General features: G+C 38.7%; 1 pseudogene; it reads left to right on the top strand.

The window, feature by feature from the left end:
* Nucleotides 1-681: 681 nt before the first annotated feature.
* LOC136319643 (olfactory receptor 6B9-like) lies at nt 682-19,242 on the top strand (annotated as a pseudogene).
* The last annotated feature ends 1,831 nt before the right edge of the window (nt 19,243-21,073 follow it).

Genomic DNA, 21,073 nt, shown 5'->3' with positions numbered 1-21,073 from the left:
TTCAGCGCCTACCATTCAGTTGGACCACTCAACCCAGGCTTTCCACACTTTGTAGCCTGTTTTGGCTGGAAAGAAGATGCACTATTCGCTGCTTGCTATATAGATCTTAATATCTACCAAGTCCCTCTTGTTAGGTATATCCCTGAATATGGAGGCTCTGTCAATCAGATATTGCCCCCGCCCCTTTAGCGAAAGGCACTGAAAAATATTATGCCTCTTGTCTTGGATCACTGAACTGGGAGAGATCTTATTAATTAGAGCCCTGTGGGTGCGTAGATTTCGTGGGTTAAGCTAATTTCAGTGATTGGATCCACAGCTGTGCTCCAGAGAGTATTTCAGGCTGCCTACGCGCCCCTCGCCCAACGCTTGATTGTTAGCTCGAATGGCTGGGTGAGGTGCCCCGTCCACGGAGAGAATCTCCTGACTAGGAAAGACAGATTTGGCGCCCCTCCCAGACTATGGCACGGGGCCCGCGGCTTCTCAGAGCACGCCGGTGGTTGCCGGCACGGACGTGGGGGCTCAGGGCGCGCGGCTTCTCAGAGCACGCCGGTGGTTGCCGGCACTCCCCGGGACGCGGCTGGGGGGGGCGCGGCCTCTCAGAGCACGCCGGTGGTTGCCGGCATGGATGTGGCCGCTCGGGGCACGCGCGCGGCTTCCCAGAGCACTCCGGTGGTTGCCGGCATGGATGTGGCCGCTCGGGGCATGCACGCGGCTTCTCAGAGCACGCCGGTGGTTGCCGGCACTCCCCGGGACTCCGCGGCTCGGGGCGCACGCGCGGCTTCTCAGAACGCGGTTGGGGGGGGTGCGTGGCCTCTCAGAGCATGCCAGTGGCTGTGGGCACTCCCCGGGACGCGGCTGGGAGGGGGGGCGTGGCTTCTCAGAGCACGCCGGCGGTTGTGGGCACTCCCCGGGACGCGGCAAGTGGGGGGGGCGTGCGGCTTCTCAGAGCACGCTGGTGGTTGCCGGCACTCCCCGGGACGCGGCGCAGGCAGCTGCACGCGTGGGTTGACTCACCACAGGCGTATTCCCTCCTCAGCAACAGTCCTTTTGCTTTCAGTGTGTGTGTGGAACTCTAGGATGCTCCGAAGATAAATTTTTCTGTTTCTAGTTGACAAATTTGTTGAGATTTTGGGGAGATCTGTTGGACGCGCTGCTCACAGCGCCATCTTCGTGACGTCACTCCCTCTTTCATTTATTTCAACATCTGAAGAAAGTTTTTTAAACCCAATTCTCTTTTTGTGGTAGTTCTATTCTTAGTTTTTAGAAGAACCACTATACTTTCTTCCATAATGTCTGTACCAGTTTACATTTCTACCAGCAGCGAATGAGGGTGTTTTTTTCTCCACAGGCTCTCCAATACTTGTTACCTGTCTTGTTGATAACAGCCAATCTAACAGGTGTGAGGTGATATCTCATTGTAGTTTTGATTTGCATTTCTCTAACAGCTAGTGAAGATAAGCATTTTTTCATATATCTGTTGGCCATTTGTATGTCTTCTAGAAAGAAGTGTCTGTTCAGGTCCTCCACCCATTATTTAATTGGATTACTTGCTTGTTTATTGCTGAGTTTTGTGAGTTATTTATATATTTTTCATATTAACCTCTTATTGGAAGATTCCAAGATGGCAGCAGAGTAGTCAGACACACAGACTGCTACCTTCTGGGACCAAACTGGATTACAAATTAATTTAGGAACAATTATTGTGAAAAACCAACTTTGGACAAAAAGAACAGGACTCGAAAACCAAAGAGCACAGAAGAAACCACACCAAGTCTGGTAGGGTGTACGGGGGCACAGTGGGGTTCCTCCACTCCTAGGAGTGAGGGGAAGCAGAGGCTGAGGGTTCAGAGGGTTTCTCATTGTGAGGAGAGGGACCCTGAGAGGCAAGGGTCTTCTGTCCCAGGACTAGAGCCCCAGCCTAGAAACCCAGGGACTGGAGGAGACAGCTTGATAGTATTGAAATGGGAGAAGAGCCGGAATTCTGTCTGTGGAAAGCAGCTGGCGAAAGAAGTTGTAGTCTTAAAGGGCTGGCACAGAAAATATTACTTACATCCACTTGCTTGGGGCTCTGGGAGCAAGGAGGGCTGAGAGGACTGGTCTTGCATAAAGAGAAGAATACCTGAGCTGCCTGACCAGGCAGTGTTGCAGTGGATAGAGAGTCAGACTGGGATGTGGAGGACCCAGGTTCAAGACCCCGAGGTTGCCAGCTTGAGCATGAGCTCATTTGGTTTGAGCAAAGCTCACCACCTTGGACCCAAGGTCGCTGGCTTGAGCAAGGGGTTACTCGGTCTGCTGTAGCCCCACAGTCAAGGCATGTATGAGAAAGCAATCAATGAGAAAGTAAGGTAAAGCAACAAAGAATTGATGCCTCTCATCTCTCTTCCTTTCTGTCTGTCTGTCCCAATCTGTCCTTCTCTCTAACTCTCTATCTGTCTCTGTCAAAAAAAAAAAAAAGAATACCTGAGCTGAGTCATTTTCCAGTGCTGAGGAAGCCATAGCTGGGGGAGAGGTCTCTCCCTACATCCAGCACAAGCCTAATGTGGAGCCAGTTGATTCACCTCCAAAAAGCTCTCTAGATCCAATCAGCATGAAAGGTTGTTCAGAAAGGAGGAAGTAAAGGGGAAGGGCAGTGACTCAAATTTCCAAGGATACCTGAGCTATACCTCCCCTTTCTGATACAAAGAATGCACCCTGCCCCTGGAGAGTCACTGGGCAAACCACACCTGGTTCTCAGAGGTCAACCCACCACATTCCTGGATAGAGTTTCAACTGGGGCCAAAGAACAAGATACACCCACTCCTCCCATCCTAACTACAAAAGTTCTGTACTGGGCTCAGCAAACACAGAAGCTCCCAGCTGGGCTCAGCAAACAAACAGTAGGGAAATTAAGACTTTTAAGTGTCTCTACTAGTTAAGGAGAATTAAAATCCGAGCAACCAGCACAGACTGAGGGTTAAAGACCTGGAGGAGAAGCTGCATTCCATAAACCAACCTCAGACCCACAACTCTAATAAGCTTGCAAACCACACACAGAAAAAGTGAAAAGACAGAGGAATGTAAACCATATGAATCAACAAGAGAAATCCCCAGAAAAAGAACTGAATGAGATGGAAGTAACAAAATTACCAGATGCAAATATAAAATAATGATTTTTAGGATACTTAAGAAACTCAGAGCTACAACAAATGAACTTAATGAGCACCTAAATAAAGAAATTGCAAGCATCGAAAAGGACACTGAAATCATAAAAAAATCAATCAGAAATGGCAATTACAATATTAGAAATGAAGACTACAATAGAAGAAAGCAACAGCAGGCTGGATGAAGTAGAGGATCGGATCAGCGACTTAGAGGACAAGAAAAATAAAAACAGAGAAACAGAGCAGCAAAAAGAAAAGAGAATCTAAAAGTCCGAGGAAACAATAAGAGAATGCTGTGACAATATGAAGAGAAATAATATCCGCATCATACGGGTTCCTGAAGGAAAAGAGAAAGAACAAGGGATAGAGAACTTGTTTGAAGAAATCACGGCTGAAAATTTTCATAAATTTATGAAGGAAAAAGTCACACAAATTCAAGAAGCACAGAGAATCCTGGTAAAGAGAAATCCAATAAGGCCTACATTAAAACACATCATAATTAAAAAACCAAAGTTAAGAGATAAAAAAAAATACTAAAACTAGCAAGAGAAAAGACATCAATACCTATAGAGGAGCCCACATAAAGATGACATCCAACTTTTCAATAGAAACACTTGAGGCTAGAAGGGAATGGTAAGAAATATATAAAATATTGCAAAAAAAAAAAAAAAAAAAAGAAAAAAAAAAGAGACTACAACCAAGACTTCTTTCTCCAGCAACATTATAATTTAAAATTGAAGGAGAAATAAAAAGCTTTCAAGACAAAAAAACCCCCACAAAACTCAAGGAATTTATTATAACCAAACCAGTGCTGCAGGAAATGTTAAGAGACTTGCTGTAAAAAGAGCAAAAGAAAAAAGAAATTAAAAAAAGAGGATTATAAACTTAAAGAATAAAATGGCAATAAACAACTACATATCAACAATAACCTTAAATATATATAAATGGATTAAATGCTCTAATCAAAAGACATAGAATAGCTGCATAGATAAGAAAACAGGACCTGTACATATGCTGTCTACAAAAGACCCACCTCAGAACAAAAGATACCCATAGACTGAGAGAAAAGAGCTAGAAGAATTATTTTACGCAAATGAAAAGAAAAAAAATGCTGGGGTAGCAATACTTATATCTGACAAAATAAAGTTTAAAGCAAAGGTTTTAGTAAGAGATAAAGAATGTCACTACATAATGTGAAAAGGAGCATTACAACAGAAAGATATACCTATTATAAATATATGTGCACCTTAATATAGGAGCACCTAAATATCTCAGACAGATTTTGATGGACTAAAAGGGTGAGATCAACAGCAATAATATAATAGTAGGGGACTTTAATACCCCACTAATATCAATGGATAAAACATTCAGACAGAATATTAACAAAGAAACAGTGAACTTAAATGACACACTAAATTAACTGGATTTAATAGATATCTTCAGAACCTTTCATCCCAAAGCAGCAGAATACACATTTTTTTAAGTGCTCACAGTACATTCTCTAGAATAGACCACATGTTAGGACACAAAACAAGTCTTAATAAATTTAAGATCGAAATCATATAAAGCACCTTCTCTTATCACAACAGCATGAAACTAGAAATTACAATAGAAAAACTGAAAAACATTCAAACCCTTGGAGATAAAAGAGCATGCTATTAAATAATGAATGGGTTAACAATGAGATCAAGGAAGAAATCAAGAACTTCCTTGAAACAAATGATAAAGAACATACCACAATGCAAAATTTATGGGACACAGCAAAAGTAGACCTGAGAGGGAGGTTCGTAGCATTACAGGCATACCTTAAGAAATAAGAAAAAGCTCAAATTAACAACTTAACACTGCATCTATGAGAACTAGAAACAGAACAGCAAGTAAAGCCCAGAGGAAGTAGAAGGAAGGAAATAATAAAAATCAGAGCATAAATAAATGAATAGAGGCAAAGGAAAAAAAAGTACAGAAGATCAATGAAACCAAGAGTTGGTTCTCTGAAAAGGAAAAAAAATTGATGAACATATATTTTTTTTAATAATTTTATTTTTTTTAATGGGGTGACATCAATAAATCAGGATACATATATTCAAAGATAACAAGTCCAGGTTATCTTGTCGTTCAATTATGTTGCATACCCACCACCCAAAGTCAGATTGTCCTCTGTCACCTTCTATCTTGTCTTCTTTGTGCCCCTCCCACCCCCTATCCCTCTCCCATTCCCCCCTCCCCCCCGTAACCACCACACTCTTATCAATGTCTCTTAGTTTCACTATTATGTCCTACCTACGTATGGAATAATACAGTTCCTGTTTTTTTCTGATTTACTTATTTCGCTTCGTATCATGTTATCAAGATCCCACCATTTTGCTGTAAATGTTCCGATGTCATCATTTCTTATGGCTGAGTAGTATTCCATAGTGTATATGTGCCACATCTTCTTTATCCAGTCATCTATTGATGGGCTTTTTGGTTGTTTCCATGTCCTGGCCACTGTGAACAATGCTGCAATAAACATGGGGCTGCATGTGTCTTTACGTATCAATGTTTCTGAGTTTTTGGGATATATACCCAGTAGAGGGATTGCTGGGTCATAAGGTAGTTCTATTTTCAGTTTTTTGAGGAACCACCATACTTTCTTCCATAATGGTTGTACTACTTTACATTCCCACCAACAGTGTATGAGGGTTCCTTTTTCTCCACAGCCTCTCCAACATTTGCTATTACCTGACTTGCTAATAACAGCTAATTGAACAGGTGTGAGGTGGTATCTCATTGCTGTTTTGATTTGCATTTCTCTAATAGCTAAAGAAGATGAGCATCTTTTCATATATCTGTTGGCCATTTGTATTTCTTCCTGGGAGAAGTGTCTATTCATATCCTCTTCCCATTTTTTTATTGGATTGTTTGTTTGTTTGTTGTTGAGTTTTATGAGTTCTTTGTATATTTTGGATATTAGGCCCTTATCTGAGCTGTTGTTTGAAAAAATTATTTCCCATTTAGTTGGCTTTCTGTTTATTTTGTTATCAGTTTCTCTTGCTGAGCAAAAACTTCTTAGTCTGATGTAGTCCCATTCATTAATTTTTGCCTTCACTTCTCTTGCCATTGGAGTCAAATTCATAAAATGCTCTTTAAAACCCAGGTCCATGAGTTGAATACCTATGTCTTCTTCTATGTACTTAATTGTTTCAGGTCTTATGTTTAGATCTTTGATCCATTTTGAGTTAATTTTTGTACAGGGGGACAAACTGTAGTCCAGTTTCATTCTTTTGCATGTGGCTTTCCAGTTTTTCCAGCACCATTTATTGAAGAGGCTTTCTTTTCCCCATTGTGTGTTGTTGGCCCCTTTATCAAAAATTATTTGACTATATATATGTGGTTTTATTTCTGGACTTTCTATTCTGTTCCATTGGTCTGCGTGTCTATTTTTCTGCCAATACCATGCTGTTTTGATTGTCGTGGCCCTATAATAGAGTTTGAAGTCAGGTTTTGTAATGCCCCCAGCTTCATTCTTTTTCTTTAGGATTGCTTTGGCTATTCAGGGTTTTTTATAGTTCCATAGAAATCTGATGATTTTTTGCTCTATTTCTTTAAAAAATGTCATTGGAAGTTTGATGGGAATTGCATTAAATTTGTATATTGCTTTGGGTAATATAGCCATCTTGATTATATTTATTCTTCCTAGCCAAGAACAAGGTATATTCTTCCATCTCATTATATCTTTTTCGATTTCCCTTAACAATGGTTTATAGTTTTCACTATATAAGTCCTTTACATTCTCTGTTATGTTTATTCCTAAGTATTTTATTTTTTTTGTTGCAATCATGAAGGGGATTATTCTTTTGAGTTCCTTCTCAGTTGTTTCATTGTTGGCATATAGAAAGGCTATTGACTTCTGTATGTTAATTTTGTATCCTGCGACCTTACTGTATTGGCTTATTGTTTCTAGTAGTCTTTTTGTGGATTCTTTGGGGTTTTCGATGTATAGGATCATATTATCTGCAAAAAGTGATACCTTTACTTCTTCTTTTCCGATATGGATGCCTTTTATTTCTTTGTCTTGTCTGATTGCTCTGGCTAGAACCTCTAGTACCACATTAAATAAGAGTGGAGAGAGTGGACAACCCTGTCTTGTTCCTGATTTAAGGGGGAAAGCCTTCAGTTTAGTGCCATTTAATATGATGTTAGCTGATGGTTTATCATATATGGCCTTTATCATGTTGAGATATTTTCCTTCTATACCCATTTTGTTGAGAGTCTTAAACATAAAATTGTGTTGTATTTTATCGAAAGCCTTTTCTGCGTCTATTGATAAGATCATGTGGTTTTTGTTCTTTGTTTTGTTGATATGGTGTATTACGTTAACCGTTTTACGTATGTTGAACCATCGTTGAGATTCTGGGATGAATCCCACTTGATCATGATGTATTATTTTTTTAATATGTTGTTGTATTCCATTTGCTAGTATTTTGTTTAGTATTTTAGCATCTGTATTCATTAGAGATATTGGTCTGTAGTTTTCTTTTTCTGTGCCATCCTTGCCTGGTTTTGGTATGAGGGTTATGTTGGCCTCATAAAATGTGTTTGGAAGTATTGCTTCTTCTTCAATTTTTTGGAAGACTTTGAGTAGAATAGGAACCAAGTCTTCTTTGAATGTTTGATAAAATTCGCTGGTATAGCCATCAGGGCCTGGACTTTTATTTTTGGGGAGGTTTTTAATGGTTTTTTCTATTTCTTCTCTACTGATAGGTCTGTTTAGGCTTTCTGCTTCTTCTTGACTCAGTCTAGGAAGGTTGTATTGTTCTAGGAATTTATCCATTTCTTCTAGGTTGTTGAATTTAGTGGCATAAAGTTTTTCATAGTATTCTACAATAATTCTTTATATATCTATGGTGTCCGTGGTGATTTCTCCTCTTTCATTTTGGATTTTGTTTATATGAGTTCTTTCTCTTTTTTCCTTGGTAAGTCTTGCCAAGGGTTTGTCAATTTTGTTGATCTTTTCAAAGAACCAGCTCCTTGTTCTATTAATTTTTTCTATAGTTTTTCTGTTCTCTATATCATTTATTTCTGCTCTGATTTTTATTATCTCCTTTCTTCAGCTGGTTTTGGGTTGTTTTTGTTCTTCTTTTTCTAGTTCCTTAAGGTGGGAAGTTAAGTGGTTCACTTGGGCTCTCTCTTGTTTGTTCATATATGCCTGAAGTGATATGAACTTCCCTCTTATTACTGCTTTTGCTGCATCCCATAGATTCTGATATGTCGTATTGTCATTTTCATTAGTCTGTATATATCTTTTGATCTCTGCACTTATTTCTTCTTTGACCCATTCATTTTTTAAAAGTATGTTTTTAGTTTCCACATTTTTGTGGGATTTTTTTCCTCTTTTTTGCAGTTGAATTCTAGTTTCAAGGCTTTATGATCAGAAAATATGCTTGGTACAACTTCAATTTTTCTGAATTTGCTGATGTTGTTTTTGTGGCCCAACATATGGTCAATTCTTGAGAATGATCCATGTACACTGGAGAAAAATGTATACTCAGTCACTTTGGGATGAAATGTCCTGTAGATGTCTATCATATCCAGGTGCTCTAGTGTTTTGTTTAAGGCCACTATGTCTTTGTTGATTCTCTGTTTGGATGATCGATCTAGAGCCATCAGCGGTGTATTGAGGTCTCCAAGTATGATTGTATTTTTGTCAGTTTTAGTTTTAGGATCAATAAGTAGCTGTCTTATATATTTTGGTGCTCCTTGGTTTGGTGCATATATATTAAGAATTGTTATGTCTTCTTGATTCAGTGTCCTCTTAGCCATTATGAAATGGCCATTTTTGTCTCTAAGTACTTTTCCTGTTTTGTAGTCAGCATTATCCGATATGAGTATTGCTACACCTGCTTTTTTTTGGATGTTATTTGCTTGGAGTATTGTTTTCCAGCCTTTCACTTTGAATTTGTTTTTATCCTTGTTACTTAGATGAGTTTCCTGTAGGCAGCATACAGTTGGATTTTCTTTTTTAATCCATTCTGCTACTCTGTGCCTTTTTATTGGTGAGTTTAATCCATTTACATTGAGTGTAATTATTGATACTTGTGAGTTCCCTATTGCCATTTTATATCTTGCTTTCTGTTAGTTTTGTGTCTTGTTTGATCCTTCTCTTTCGTTTTTCTATCTTTTGTTTTTATTTGGTTGTATTCCATACATCTTTCCTCTGTTGCTATCTTTTTTATCTCATGTGCTTCTGTGGTGGTTTTTTCAATGGTGGTTACCTTTGAGTAATGAAAAGGGTCCCTACCCTGTTCATTGTAGCAAACTATTTTGTGAGTACTTTTGCACTCCATCGTCCTTTGCTACTGTTAATCTCCATCTTCTCCCCCTCTTTCTTTTTGTTGTTGTCACAGTTTAAATTTGGTTTTATTGTGTTCTTCTTGGAGCTTTTACTTGTGGCTCTGTTTTTTTTTTGTTCTTTGTATCTGATTGGAGAACCCCCTTTAGTAATTCCTGGAGTGGGGGTTTTCTGATGATAAATTCCCTCATCTTTTCTGTATCTGTGAATGTTTTTATTTCTCCTTCATATTTGAAGGATAGCTTTGATGGGTATAGTATTCGTGGCTGAAAGTTCCTCTCTTTCAGAGCTTTAAATATTGGGGTCCACTCTCTTCTAGCTTGTAGAGTTTCTGCTGAGAAATCTGATGATAATCTAATGGGCCTTCCTTTATATGTTGTATTCTTCTTTTCCCTGGCTGCCTTGAGAATTTTTTCTTTGCTGTTGGTTTGTGTCAATTTCATTATGATATGCCTTGGAGTAGGTTTGTTGGGGTTAAGAAAACTTGGAGTTCTGTTTGCTTCTTGAACTTGAGGCTTTAGTTCTTTCCACAGGCTTGGGAAGTTCTCATCTATTATTTGTTTGAGTATGTTCTCCATTCCATTTTCTCTCTCTTCTCCCTCTGATATACCTATTATTCTTATGTTATTCTTTTTGATGGAGTCAGATAATTCTTGTAGGGCTATCTCATTTTTTTTTAATTTTTGAGTCTCTTTCTTCTTCTCTCTGTTGTGCCTCAAGTTGTTTGTCTTCTATTTCACTAATCCTCTCTTCTATCTGACCTGTTCTATTCGCTAAGCTTGTTACTTCGTTTTTCAGCTCGTGAATTGAGTTTTTCATCTCTGTTTGATTTGTTTTTATAGTTTCAATTTCCTTGGACATATATTCTTTGTGTTCATTGAGTTGTTTTCTGAGCTCCCTAAATTGCCTTTCTGTGTTTTCTTGTTTATCTCGGAGGATTTTTAGGATTTCTATCTTGAATTCTCTGTCATTTAGCTCCAAGGTTTCCAATATATTAAATTTTTTCTCCATAGATTTTTCCTCATCTAGCTGTGTTACCTCTCTTTCTTTTGTATCCATGATATTTGATTTTCTCTTCCTTAATGGCATCTGAGGGTGGTTTTGTTGATAGTATTAATGAGATTTAATAAAGAATAAAAAGTAAAAAAAAATAATAAAAAAATAAAAAATCGAAGAGTTATTTTTTTTTTAAAAAATTAATAATGAAATAAAGAAAAATAAAATAAAATAAAAATTTTAAAATAAGGAAATTATTCCCCCCCTCCTTTTTTCCTCTTCTCTCCTCTCCCCTCTTTCTTGAGAAAATCTTGTGGTGGACTGTGAATTATAACAAACAATGCCTGTGATGGAGGGCCTGAATTGGGGAAAAGTAATAAACGGGCAAAAAAAAAAAAAAAAAAGAAAAAAAAAAAGAAAAAAGAAAAAAAAGAGCGTATGGACCCACAAAAAGCAAATAAGGAAAAAATTTGGGTCAAGAATAAAATGATTTGCTTTTCAATGTTGGTTGTCTAAGAGTTATGATGAGAGGAATAAGAGGAAAACGGAAAAATAGGGGGACAAATTAAAAAATTACTGTTATATTTAGTGGAACAAGAACTAGATAATATGGAGAGCCAGGGATGGGAGCACTGCTAGTGAGTTAAAAAGGTGAAGTAAAAACCCCCCAAAATGCCACAAACATAGGTTTGAGTCCCAGATAAGATAATTTGTTTGTTATTGAGGTTTGAATGAGAGGAGATGTAAAGGAGAAAGGAAAAAACTAATATAGAGGGAGAAAAGAAAGAGAGAGAGAGAGAAAAAGAGGGAACCACTAAAAGAAGAAAAAAGAAAGGAGAGAGAGAGAGAGAGAGAGTTAAGGGTTTTAGAGTGCATCCCTCATAGAGAGAAAGGAAGAGAAGAGAAAAGATAATGGGAGATGTAACACTTATGGGTAGTGTAGTTCAAGGAGAGGAGAGAGTAAGACCGGTAGAGAGTTAATCGGCCAAATTGGAGGAGGAAAAAAAAGTCTCAAGAATGAAGATAAGAGAAACAAACGAACAAATATAATAAAATGGGATAGGTTATAAAGTCTGCAGATTATTCTTGATTTTGAGAGGTTATCTTCTTGCTTTTTCTTTTCTCTCCCTCTTCCTGGTCGGTGACTCTGTACCCCGGGTTCTGCCCCTTTGGCACGCTCAGGTAGAGGTTTGCAGTTGATAAGTCTCTATGGCACTGTCATGTATTGTGCTTTAGTCTCGTTGGCAGTCGAAGCTCATTAGCATTTATAGGCTCTGACAGTGAGAGAGTCCGTGTTCCTGGAGGCTTTCTCCTAGTCTTTCCTTCCTCAATTAGTAGCCTGATAATCCAGCTATGGGGTTGCTGCTGCCTCTGCCTGGATAGTAAGAGGCTCAAAGAGCTGGCAACTCCCCATTCTATTTCCACTCAGCACAGGGCTCTGGGTAAGGCTCAGTCAGTCAGAGCTGCTAGCAAAATCAGGCGGGCTTTCCGCCCACTCAAAGACCTCTGGCTCTGCCACTCTGTCCGGTAACACAGGTGGGCACCCACTTCTGGGGCGCTTGGAGGAAACTCTCACTCACTGTCTGCACACGCAGACCAGGATATCCGGCCAGCAGTCTCACGCTCTGAGTGAAACCCCCAACCGCAGGGAAAAGTTGCAGCGTTGGAATTGAGTCTCGCTCCGTCCCCGTCACGGCTTTTGCAAGGCGCTGGGGCGGCCCGAGATTCCGCTTTGGCCCACACAAAGGCCCCTGACTCTGCCCCTCTGTGCGATAACATGGGCGCGCACTGCCGAGGCACTCGGAGGTATCGCTCACTCCTTATCTGCGCGTGCAAACCAGGATATGAGGCCGGCCGCGTTTCCCTCTGAGTGAAACACCCTCCAGCACGGAAAATCTCCACCGTTGGAATTAGTTCTCACTCCCTCCCGTGCGTGGCTTTCCCAGGGCGCTGGGGCTGCCCAGAGACTCTGCCCTCGGCCCACAGAAAGGCCTCTGACCCTGCCTCTCCGTGGGGCAACACGGGCACCCACTCTCGGGGCCTAGGAAGAAATTCTCACCCACTAACTGCGTACCGACCAGGAGACCGGGTAAAATGGCCGCTCCGCTTGTCTTTCTTTGTTTGGGTTTGGCATGACTGTTAGCTTGTATTGCCCGGGTTGCCACAAGATCAGATTTTCCTCGGCTTGGATCTCTGTGCCACAGCCTGGTTCGGCCGTTTGTGTCGCGGCCTGGATCTATTCACCCCCTTTGCCCGCCTCAGTTTCTATATTCACAGTTACCAGAGAAAGCTGCCCTGTTTAGGTTAGTGAGGAAGGCGGAGCATTTCTTACTCCCTATTTCCTTCGGGGTTTGGTTATATATTTAGCCAATTTTTCACTCAATCATACCTTTGGGTGTATTGCGAAGCATCTGGAAGCTCCAAGTATAGGTTTTTCTGTTTCTGGTTGAAGATCTTGTTGAGTTTTGGGGGAGATTTATCGGTATCGCTTCCTACCCCGCCATTACTCTGACGTCATCTCCCAAATTGATGAACCTTTAACCAGATTCACCGAGAAAAAAAGAGAGAGAGGGGCCCTGGCCGGTTGGCTCAGTGGTAGAGCATCAACCTGGCATGTAGAAGTCCCAGGTTCAATTCCTGGCCAGGGCACACAGGAGAAGTGCCCATCTGCTTCTCCACCCCTCCCCCTCTCCTTCCTCTCTGTCTCTCTCTTCCCCTCCTGCAGCCAAGGCTCCATTGGAGCAAAGATGGCCCGGGCGCTGGGGATGGCTCCTTGGCCTCTGCCCCAGGTGCTAGAGTGTCTCTGGTCGCGGCAGAGCGATGCCCGGGAGGGGCAGAGCATCACTCCCTGGTGGGCAGAGCGTCGCCCCCTGGTGGGCATGCCCGGTGGATCCCGGTCGGGCGCATGCGGGAGTCTGTCTGTCTCTCCCCGTTTCCAGCTTCAGAAAAATACAAAAAAAAAAAAAAAAAAAAAAAAAAAAAAAGAGAGAGAGAGAGAGAGAGAGGGCTCAAATAAATAAAATTAGAAATGAGAGTGAAAAAGTAACAACTGACACAGCAGAAATTCAAAGAATTGTCAGAAAATATTCTGAAGAACTCTATGCCAAAAAAAATGGGAAACCTGGATGAAATGGATAAATTCCTTGAAAAATATAATTATTCAAAAATTAATCCAGAAGAATCAGAAAACCTGAATAGACTGATTACAACAAATGAGATTGAAACAGTTATCAAAAAACTCCCAACAAACCAAAGTTCTGGGCCTGAAGGCTTCACCAGCTAATTTTACCAAATATTCAAAGAAGAACTAACTCCTATACTTTTCAAGCTATTTCAAAAAATTCAAGAGTAAGGAAGACTTCCAAACTCCTTTTATGAGGGGAACATAATTCTCATTCCAAAACCAAGCAAAGACACTACAAAAAAGAGAACACTATAGGCCAATATCCCTGAACTTAGATGCTAAAATTCTCGACAAAATATTAGCAAACCAGATCAAGCAATACATAAAAAAAATCATACATCATGATCAAGTGGGATTTATTCTGGGGAGGCAAGGCTGATACAATATTTGCAAATCAATCAACATGATTCATCACAAAAGCAAAAGGAAGGAGAAAAACCACATGATAATGTCAATAGATGCAGAAAAAGCATTTGATAAAATCCAGCACCCATTTATAATCAAAAGTCTCAACAAAGTAGGAATACAGGGAACATACCTCAACATGATAAGGCCATCTATGACAAACCCACAGCCAACATCATACTCAATGGGCAAAAATTAAAAGCAATCCCCTTTAAGATCAGGAACAAGGCAGGGGTGTCCCTTTTCACCACCCTTATTCAACATAGTTCTGGAAGTCCTAGCTAGAGCAATCAGATAAAAAAAGAAATAAAAGACAACCAGACTGGTAAAGAAGAAGTAAAACTATCATTATTTGCTGATGACATGATACTGTATATAGAAAACCCTAAAGTCTCAGTCAAAAAACTACTGGAATTCATACATGAATTCAGCAAAGTGGCATGATATAAAATCAATATTCAGAAATCAGTGGCATTTATATACACCAACAATGAATTGACAGAAAGAGAATTTAAGGAAACAATCCCCTTCACCATTACAACCAAAAAAATGAAGTACCTAGGAGTAAATTTAACCAAGGAGTTTAAAGACTTGTACGGCAAAAACTATAAAACATTGATGAAAGATATCAAGAAAGGTATAAACAACTGGAAGCACATACAAAGTACATGGATAGGGAGAATAAATATCATTAAAATGTCTATACTATCTTAAGCAATCTATAAATTCAATGCAATTCCTATTACAATATCCATGGCATACTTCAAAGATATAGAACAAATATTCCAAAAGTTTATATGGAACCAAAAAAGAATACAAATAGCCTCAGCAATCTTGTAAAATAAAAATAAAGTGGTGGGTATCACACTTTCTGATATCAAGTTATACTACAAGGCCATTGTACTCAAAACAGCCTGGTACTGGCATAAGAACAGGCATAAAGATCAATGGAACAGAACAGAGAACCCAGAAATAAATCCACGCCTTTATGGTCAATTGATATTTGACAAAGGAGGTAAGAGCATACAATGAAGTAAAGACTATCTCTTTAACAAATGTTGCTGGGAAAATTGGGCAGCTACCTGCAAAACAATGAAACTAGACCACCAACTTACACCATTCACAAAGATAAACTCAAAATGGATAAAAGACTTGAATATAAGTCATGAAACCATGATCATCTTAGAAGAAAACGTAGGCAGTAAACTCTCCGACATCTCTAGCAGCAATATACTTGTTGATTTAACTCCATGGAGAAGTGAAATAAAGGACAGGATGAACAAATGGTACTACATCAAACTAAAAAGATTTTGCAAAGCAACAGACATCATGAACAAAATAAAAAACAACCCACACAGTGGGAGAACATATAAATATTTGCCTACACGTTTGATAAGGGGTTAATAACCAAAATCTACAAAGAACTTGTAAAACTCAACACCAGGAAAGTAAACAATCCAATCAAAAATTGGGCAAAAGAACTGAATAGACACTTCTCCAGAGAGGATATTCAGATGGCCAATAGCCATATGAAAAAAATGTACAAAATCATTAATCATCAGAGAAATGCAAACTAAAACCAGAATGAGATATCACCTCACACCTGTCAGAATGGTGCTCATTAACAAAACAATACATAAAAGTGCTGGCGAGGGTGTGGAGAAATGGAAACCCTCCTGCATTTCTGGTGGGAATGCAGACTGGTGCAGCCTCTTTGGAAAAAAAATATGGAGATTTCTCAAAAAATTAAAAATCGAACTGCCTTTTGACCACTGCTATCCTACTTTTAGGAATATATCCTAAGAATAACAAATCACTGATTCAAAATGAAAAATGCACCCCCATGTTTATTGCAGTATTGTTTACAATAGCAAAGATCTGGAAACAGCCAAGTGTCCATCAGTAGAGAAGTGGATTAAGAAGCAGTGGTACATATACACAGTGGAATACTATGTGGCCATAAAAAAGAAGGAAATCTTACCCTTCGCGACAACATGGATGGACCTGAAGTCTATTATGCTACGTGAAATAAGCCAGGCAGAGAAAGAAAAATATCATATGATTTCACTCATCTGAGGAATCCAATGAACAATGTGAACTGAGGAATGGAAGAGAGGCAGAGAAAGGATCAAAGAGTCCATAGGGAAAGTGGGCAAATGGAAAGCGGATGAGAGGAGGTGATCAAAAAAAGGAAAGACATTAGGGAAAGTATATACACATAACACAGAGAGATAGAGGGCAGGATAGTAAATCATAGAGGGAGGAGGGGTGTTGGGGAGAGGGGGCAAAAGGAGTATCAAGGAGAACATGGGAGGATGGAGAGGTATTCAGGGCCACACTTGTAACTATGTAAACACAACAAATTAAAATAAATAAAAAGTACCCTTATTGGAGCTGTTGTTTGGAAATATGTCTCATTTAGTTGGCTGCATTTTTGTTTTGTTGTTGGTTTCTCCTGTTGTGCAGAAACTTTTGGTTTGATATAGTTCAATTCATTTAGTTTCGTCTTTATTTCCTTTTCCTTTGGGGTCAAATTCAGAAATTGTTCTCTACAGTCAAGATCCGTAAGTTTTGCACCTATCTTTTCTTCTATGTAATTTATTGTTTCATATGACCAGCAATCTCTCTACAGGGTATCAACTCAAAAAGACTTAAAAATATTGGTACATAAAGACACATGCACCCTTCATGTTCATTGCAGAATTATTCACAGTGGCCAAGACATGGAAACAACCAAAGTGTTTTTCTTTTTTTTATTTTACATTAAAAAAAATTTTTTTTTATTAATTTTACTAGGGTGACATCAATAAGATTCAATAAATGTGTGATACATATATACAATGGAATACCAGTCAGTCATAAGAAATGATGACATATTGCCATTTATAACAACATAAATGGACCATGAGAACATTACACTGATTGAAATAAGTAAATTAGACAAAGCTAAAAACTATATGACTTCACACAATGGTAGGATATAAGCCGAGACACATGGACATAGATTAAAGTGAAGTGGTTACCAAGGGGATAGGGGTTGTGAGAGAAGGAGAGGAACAAATATGCAGTGACAGAGAGTGATTTGACTTTGGGTGATGGCTACACAACACAGTCAACAGTTCAAATACTGTAGCGATATTTACCTAAAACCTATGTACTCTTATCGATCTATGTCACCCATTAAATTTAATTTTCTAAATAAAACAAAATTCTCTTTTTAGATCATATTGTTCCCTGGGAAGCCCAGGAATCTTCTGAGTTGTCAGATCTCCAGGCTCCCCATTTCCAAGGCAGCTCCTTAAATGCAACTTGTCTTTAAACAGTGTCCATAATAAGGAGGCATTTCAAAGTCAAGGTATAAGTAGAATTAAGTAACACCTCTTCCTGCAGTATAATAACTTTTTAGAGAACATAGGTGAATGCACAAATTAAGTTGAGATCAAATGTAAATTTTATATACATCTACAGTATATATACAGGGTTTGGCAAAAGTACGCTTACAGTTATTAATATGGAAAATAATACAATAATTAATAAATAATAATATAAGAATCAATTCTGTGCCCCTGCTTTTGCTCCACGCTGTCTATGTATAGCTATTATATATACACACACACATAACTATTATATACATATAACTATTACATGTTGTATAAATAAAAACTATATTATTACATTATTAGGAGCCATATAAAAAGTTAAAGTGCATTTAATTATTCTAATAGGCAGACATTTCTTTATTCAATTGTTTAAGCCATGGCCCTGAAATAGGCAGAAGATTGTTAACCACCTTTGCCATATTCTTCAAAAGATTTAACAACATAGAGGAGAAGTAGGCCAGAGTGGGCAATTCTCATGGCCAAGAGAGTCTTTTTCAGTTAATGTTCTGCTTTTATTTTCTCTAGATTTTGAAATTCCCTGCTTCCCTGTCCTGCTTCCTGGACCATCCTTGGCATTTATTCCAGTCACCAAAATCTCCTGCCTTATAGCTGCCCCTGAAATATGGGGTATATGCTGGTAAGGAAAGTATTTACTCTCAGTACTACTGATGACCTCTATCTGACTCAGATCCAAAAGCCTGAACCCTGAATGTGACCTCATGATTCTGCTTTAAGATTCTTAACAGTCTTAACTTTGTGTTTGTGGTAAATTTTTTTTTAAAGTTTTTGTTCTAACACCTAATTTTCCAGAGAAGTTCTTGTGGACTCTTGTGACTCCAAAGCCATACCATAGGACCAGATTACAGTGCTAGGGTCAAGTTTTATGATAAAATACCTCTAGCCTAAGGTCTCTTTGCTGCTGATGAGCTCATTCTTCAATTTGGTGCTCCTATCATTAAATACTTTGACTTTTGGTGTCCTAGCCATGTGACACAAAAATATCACTCATATTAATGAGTTCATCCTGATGGACTTCCCTACTTCTCCTTGACTTCAGATTCTGCTTTTCTTCCTCTTCCTCATCACCTACTTATTTGTGCTGTTGGAGAGTTAGTCATCATCCTCACTGTATGGGTCCTTGGTCCCCACACAAGCCCATGTACTATCTTCTGGGCATCATGTTTTTTCGGCAGACCTGGTATGTATCTGTCACAGTCCCCAAGAGGCTGGTTAGATTCCTACTTTGTCCCAATACCATCTCCTTCCTGGGATGCATGACCCAGCTCTATTTCTTCATCTCACTTGCCTGTACTGGAATGTGTGCTGTTGGCTGCTATGGTCTATGCCCGTTATATGGCCATCTGTCTGTCTCTTTGATATCTAGCCATGATGACCACAGGAATTTATGTTCTAAGTCAAAGATATACTTCATCTCTCAAGTTGCCTTTTGTGGCAATAATATCTTGAGTCTTTTTTAAAAATATTTCTCCCATCTTCAAACTGGCCTGCATGAATTTTTCTATGGCTGAGATAGTAGCCTTCATTGTATATACCATCCTGCACATTCCTTCAGCCACTGGGCAGCAAAAGGCCTTCTCCACCTGTGCTTCTCACCTTACAGTTATGGTCATCTTTTACATAGCTGTGCTTTTCATATATGTTTGACCATAGGCCATTGTTTCATTAAATTCTAACAAATTGATCTCAGCCATATATGCAGTCTTCACATCCCATGCTCAACCTAACATCTGCCTGAGGAAGAAGGAGGTCAATGATGCCATCAGAAAAAACACAGTGAGTGCTTAAGCCCTTTTCTTGAGAGATTCTCTTTGCTGAAGAGATTCAGACATTTCTTTTCATCAATTGACTTAATTCCTTTGATAAGGCAAAGAGTGGAATAATCAGAATGCCAGTAAACATATATTAGTAAAAGAGTTGTAAAATAACTTATTTTCATGAAGATTTTATTAAGAAATAATAAGCTAGTATTCAACTAGTTTATAGAGTTTTACTTGTGAGATTTTTTTCATTTTGATTTGATTTAATTTTTTTTAAAAGTTCTCTCTGGCTTAGTAGAGAACAAGGGAGAGGTCCTACTGTTGTCAATTTTATGGATATGGCCTGTTTATTGCTTCCAAGGGGGTTAAAGGATTGGTTCCTTTGTAATCAGTTAACTTTTCTAATATCTCAATTACTTTTTGAAATTTAGGAAAATATGAGAAGTTAATTTTTTATAGTTTAATTAGATAATTAATTTTAATGGAGTGACATTGGTCAACTAGCGCACATATATTTAGAGAAAACATCTCCAGATCATTTTGACATTTGATTATGTTGTATACCCATCACCCAAAGTCAAATCATCCTGTCACCCTTCATTGGGTTTTCTTTATGCCCCTCCCCTCCCACAACCCTCTCTCTTTCCTCCCTTCCCCTCCCCTGGTAACCACTGCACTCTTATTTATGTCCATGAGTCCCAATATTGTATCCCACCTAGGTATGGAATCATACCGTTCTTAGTTTTTTCTGATTTACTTATCTCATTCAGTATAATGTTATCAAGGCCTATCCACGTTGTTGTAAATGACTCTATGTCATCATTTCTTACGGATGAGTAGTATTTCATAGTATATATGTACCACATCTTTTTTATCCAATCTTCTATTGAAGGGCTTTTTGGTTGTTTCCATGACTTGGTCACCGTGAATAATGCTGCAATGAACATGGGGCTGCATGTATCTTCATGTACCAATGATTTTGAGTTTTGGGGGTGTATACCCAGTAAAGGGATTGCTGGGTCATATGGTAGTTCTAATCTTAATTTTTTGAGGAACCACTGTACTTTCTTCCATTCCCACCAACAGTGAATGAGGGTTTCTTTTTCTCCCCAGCCTCTTCAACACTTGTTGTTACCTGTCTTATTGATAATAGTTAATCTAACAGGTATGAGGTAGTATCTCATTGCAGTTTTAATTTGCATTTCTCTAATAGCTAGTGAAGATGAGCATCTTTTCATATATCTATTGGCCATTAGTGTTTCTTCTTGGGAGGAGTGTATGTTCATGTTCTCTTCCCATTTTTTTTATTGGATTGTTTGCTTGTTTGTTGTTGAGTTTTATAAGTTCTTTATAATTTTGGATATTAGCCCCTTATCTGAGCTGTTCTTTGAAAATATCATCTCCCATTTAGTTGGCTGTCTGTTTTGTTGTCAGTTTCTTTTGTTGTGCTAAAGCTTTTTAGTCTGATATAGTCCCATTTATTTACCTTTGCCTTTTCTTCCCTTGCCTTTGGAGTCAAATTCATAAAATGTTCTCTATGGCCAAGGTCCATGAGTTTAGCACCTATGTTTTCTTCTATGCATTTTATTGTTTCTGATTTTATATCTAGGTCTTTGATCCATTTTGAATTAATTTTTGTACAAGGAAACAAACTGTAATTGAGTTTCATCTTTTGCACATGGCTTTCCAGTTTTCCTAGCACCATTTATTGAAGAGGCTTTCTTTTCTCTATTGTGTGTTGTTGGCCCCTTTATCAAAGATGATTTGACCATATTTATGTGGTTTTATTTCTGGGCTCTCTATTCTATTCCATTGGTCTGAGTGTCTATTTTTATGCCAATACTATGCTGTTTTGATTA

The sequence above is a fragment of the Saccopteryx bilineata genome, chromosome 1 (assembly GCF_036850765.1).
Source record: "Saccopteryx bilineata isolate mSacBil1 chromosome 1, mSacBil1_pri_phased_curated, whole genome shotgun sequence".
NCBI classification, from domain to species: Eukaryota; Metazoa; Chordata; class Mammalia; order Chiroptera; family Emballonuridae; genus Saccopteryx; species Saccopteryx bilineata.
The sequence above is the reverse complement of the archived record's forward strand: the minus strand, read 5'-3'. Positions and strand labels throughout refer to the sequence as shown.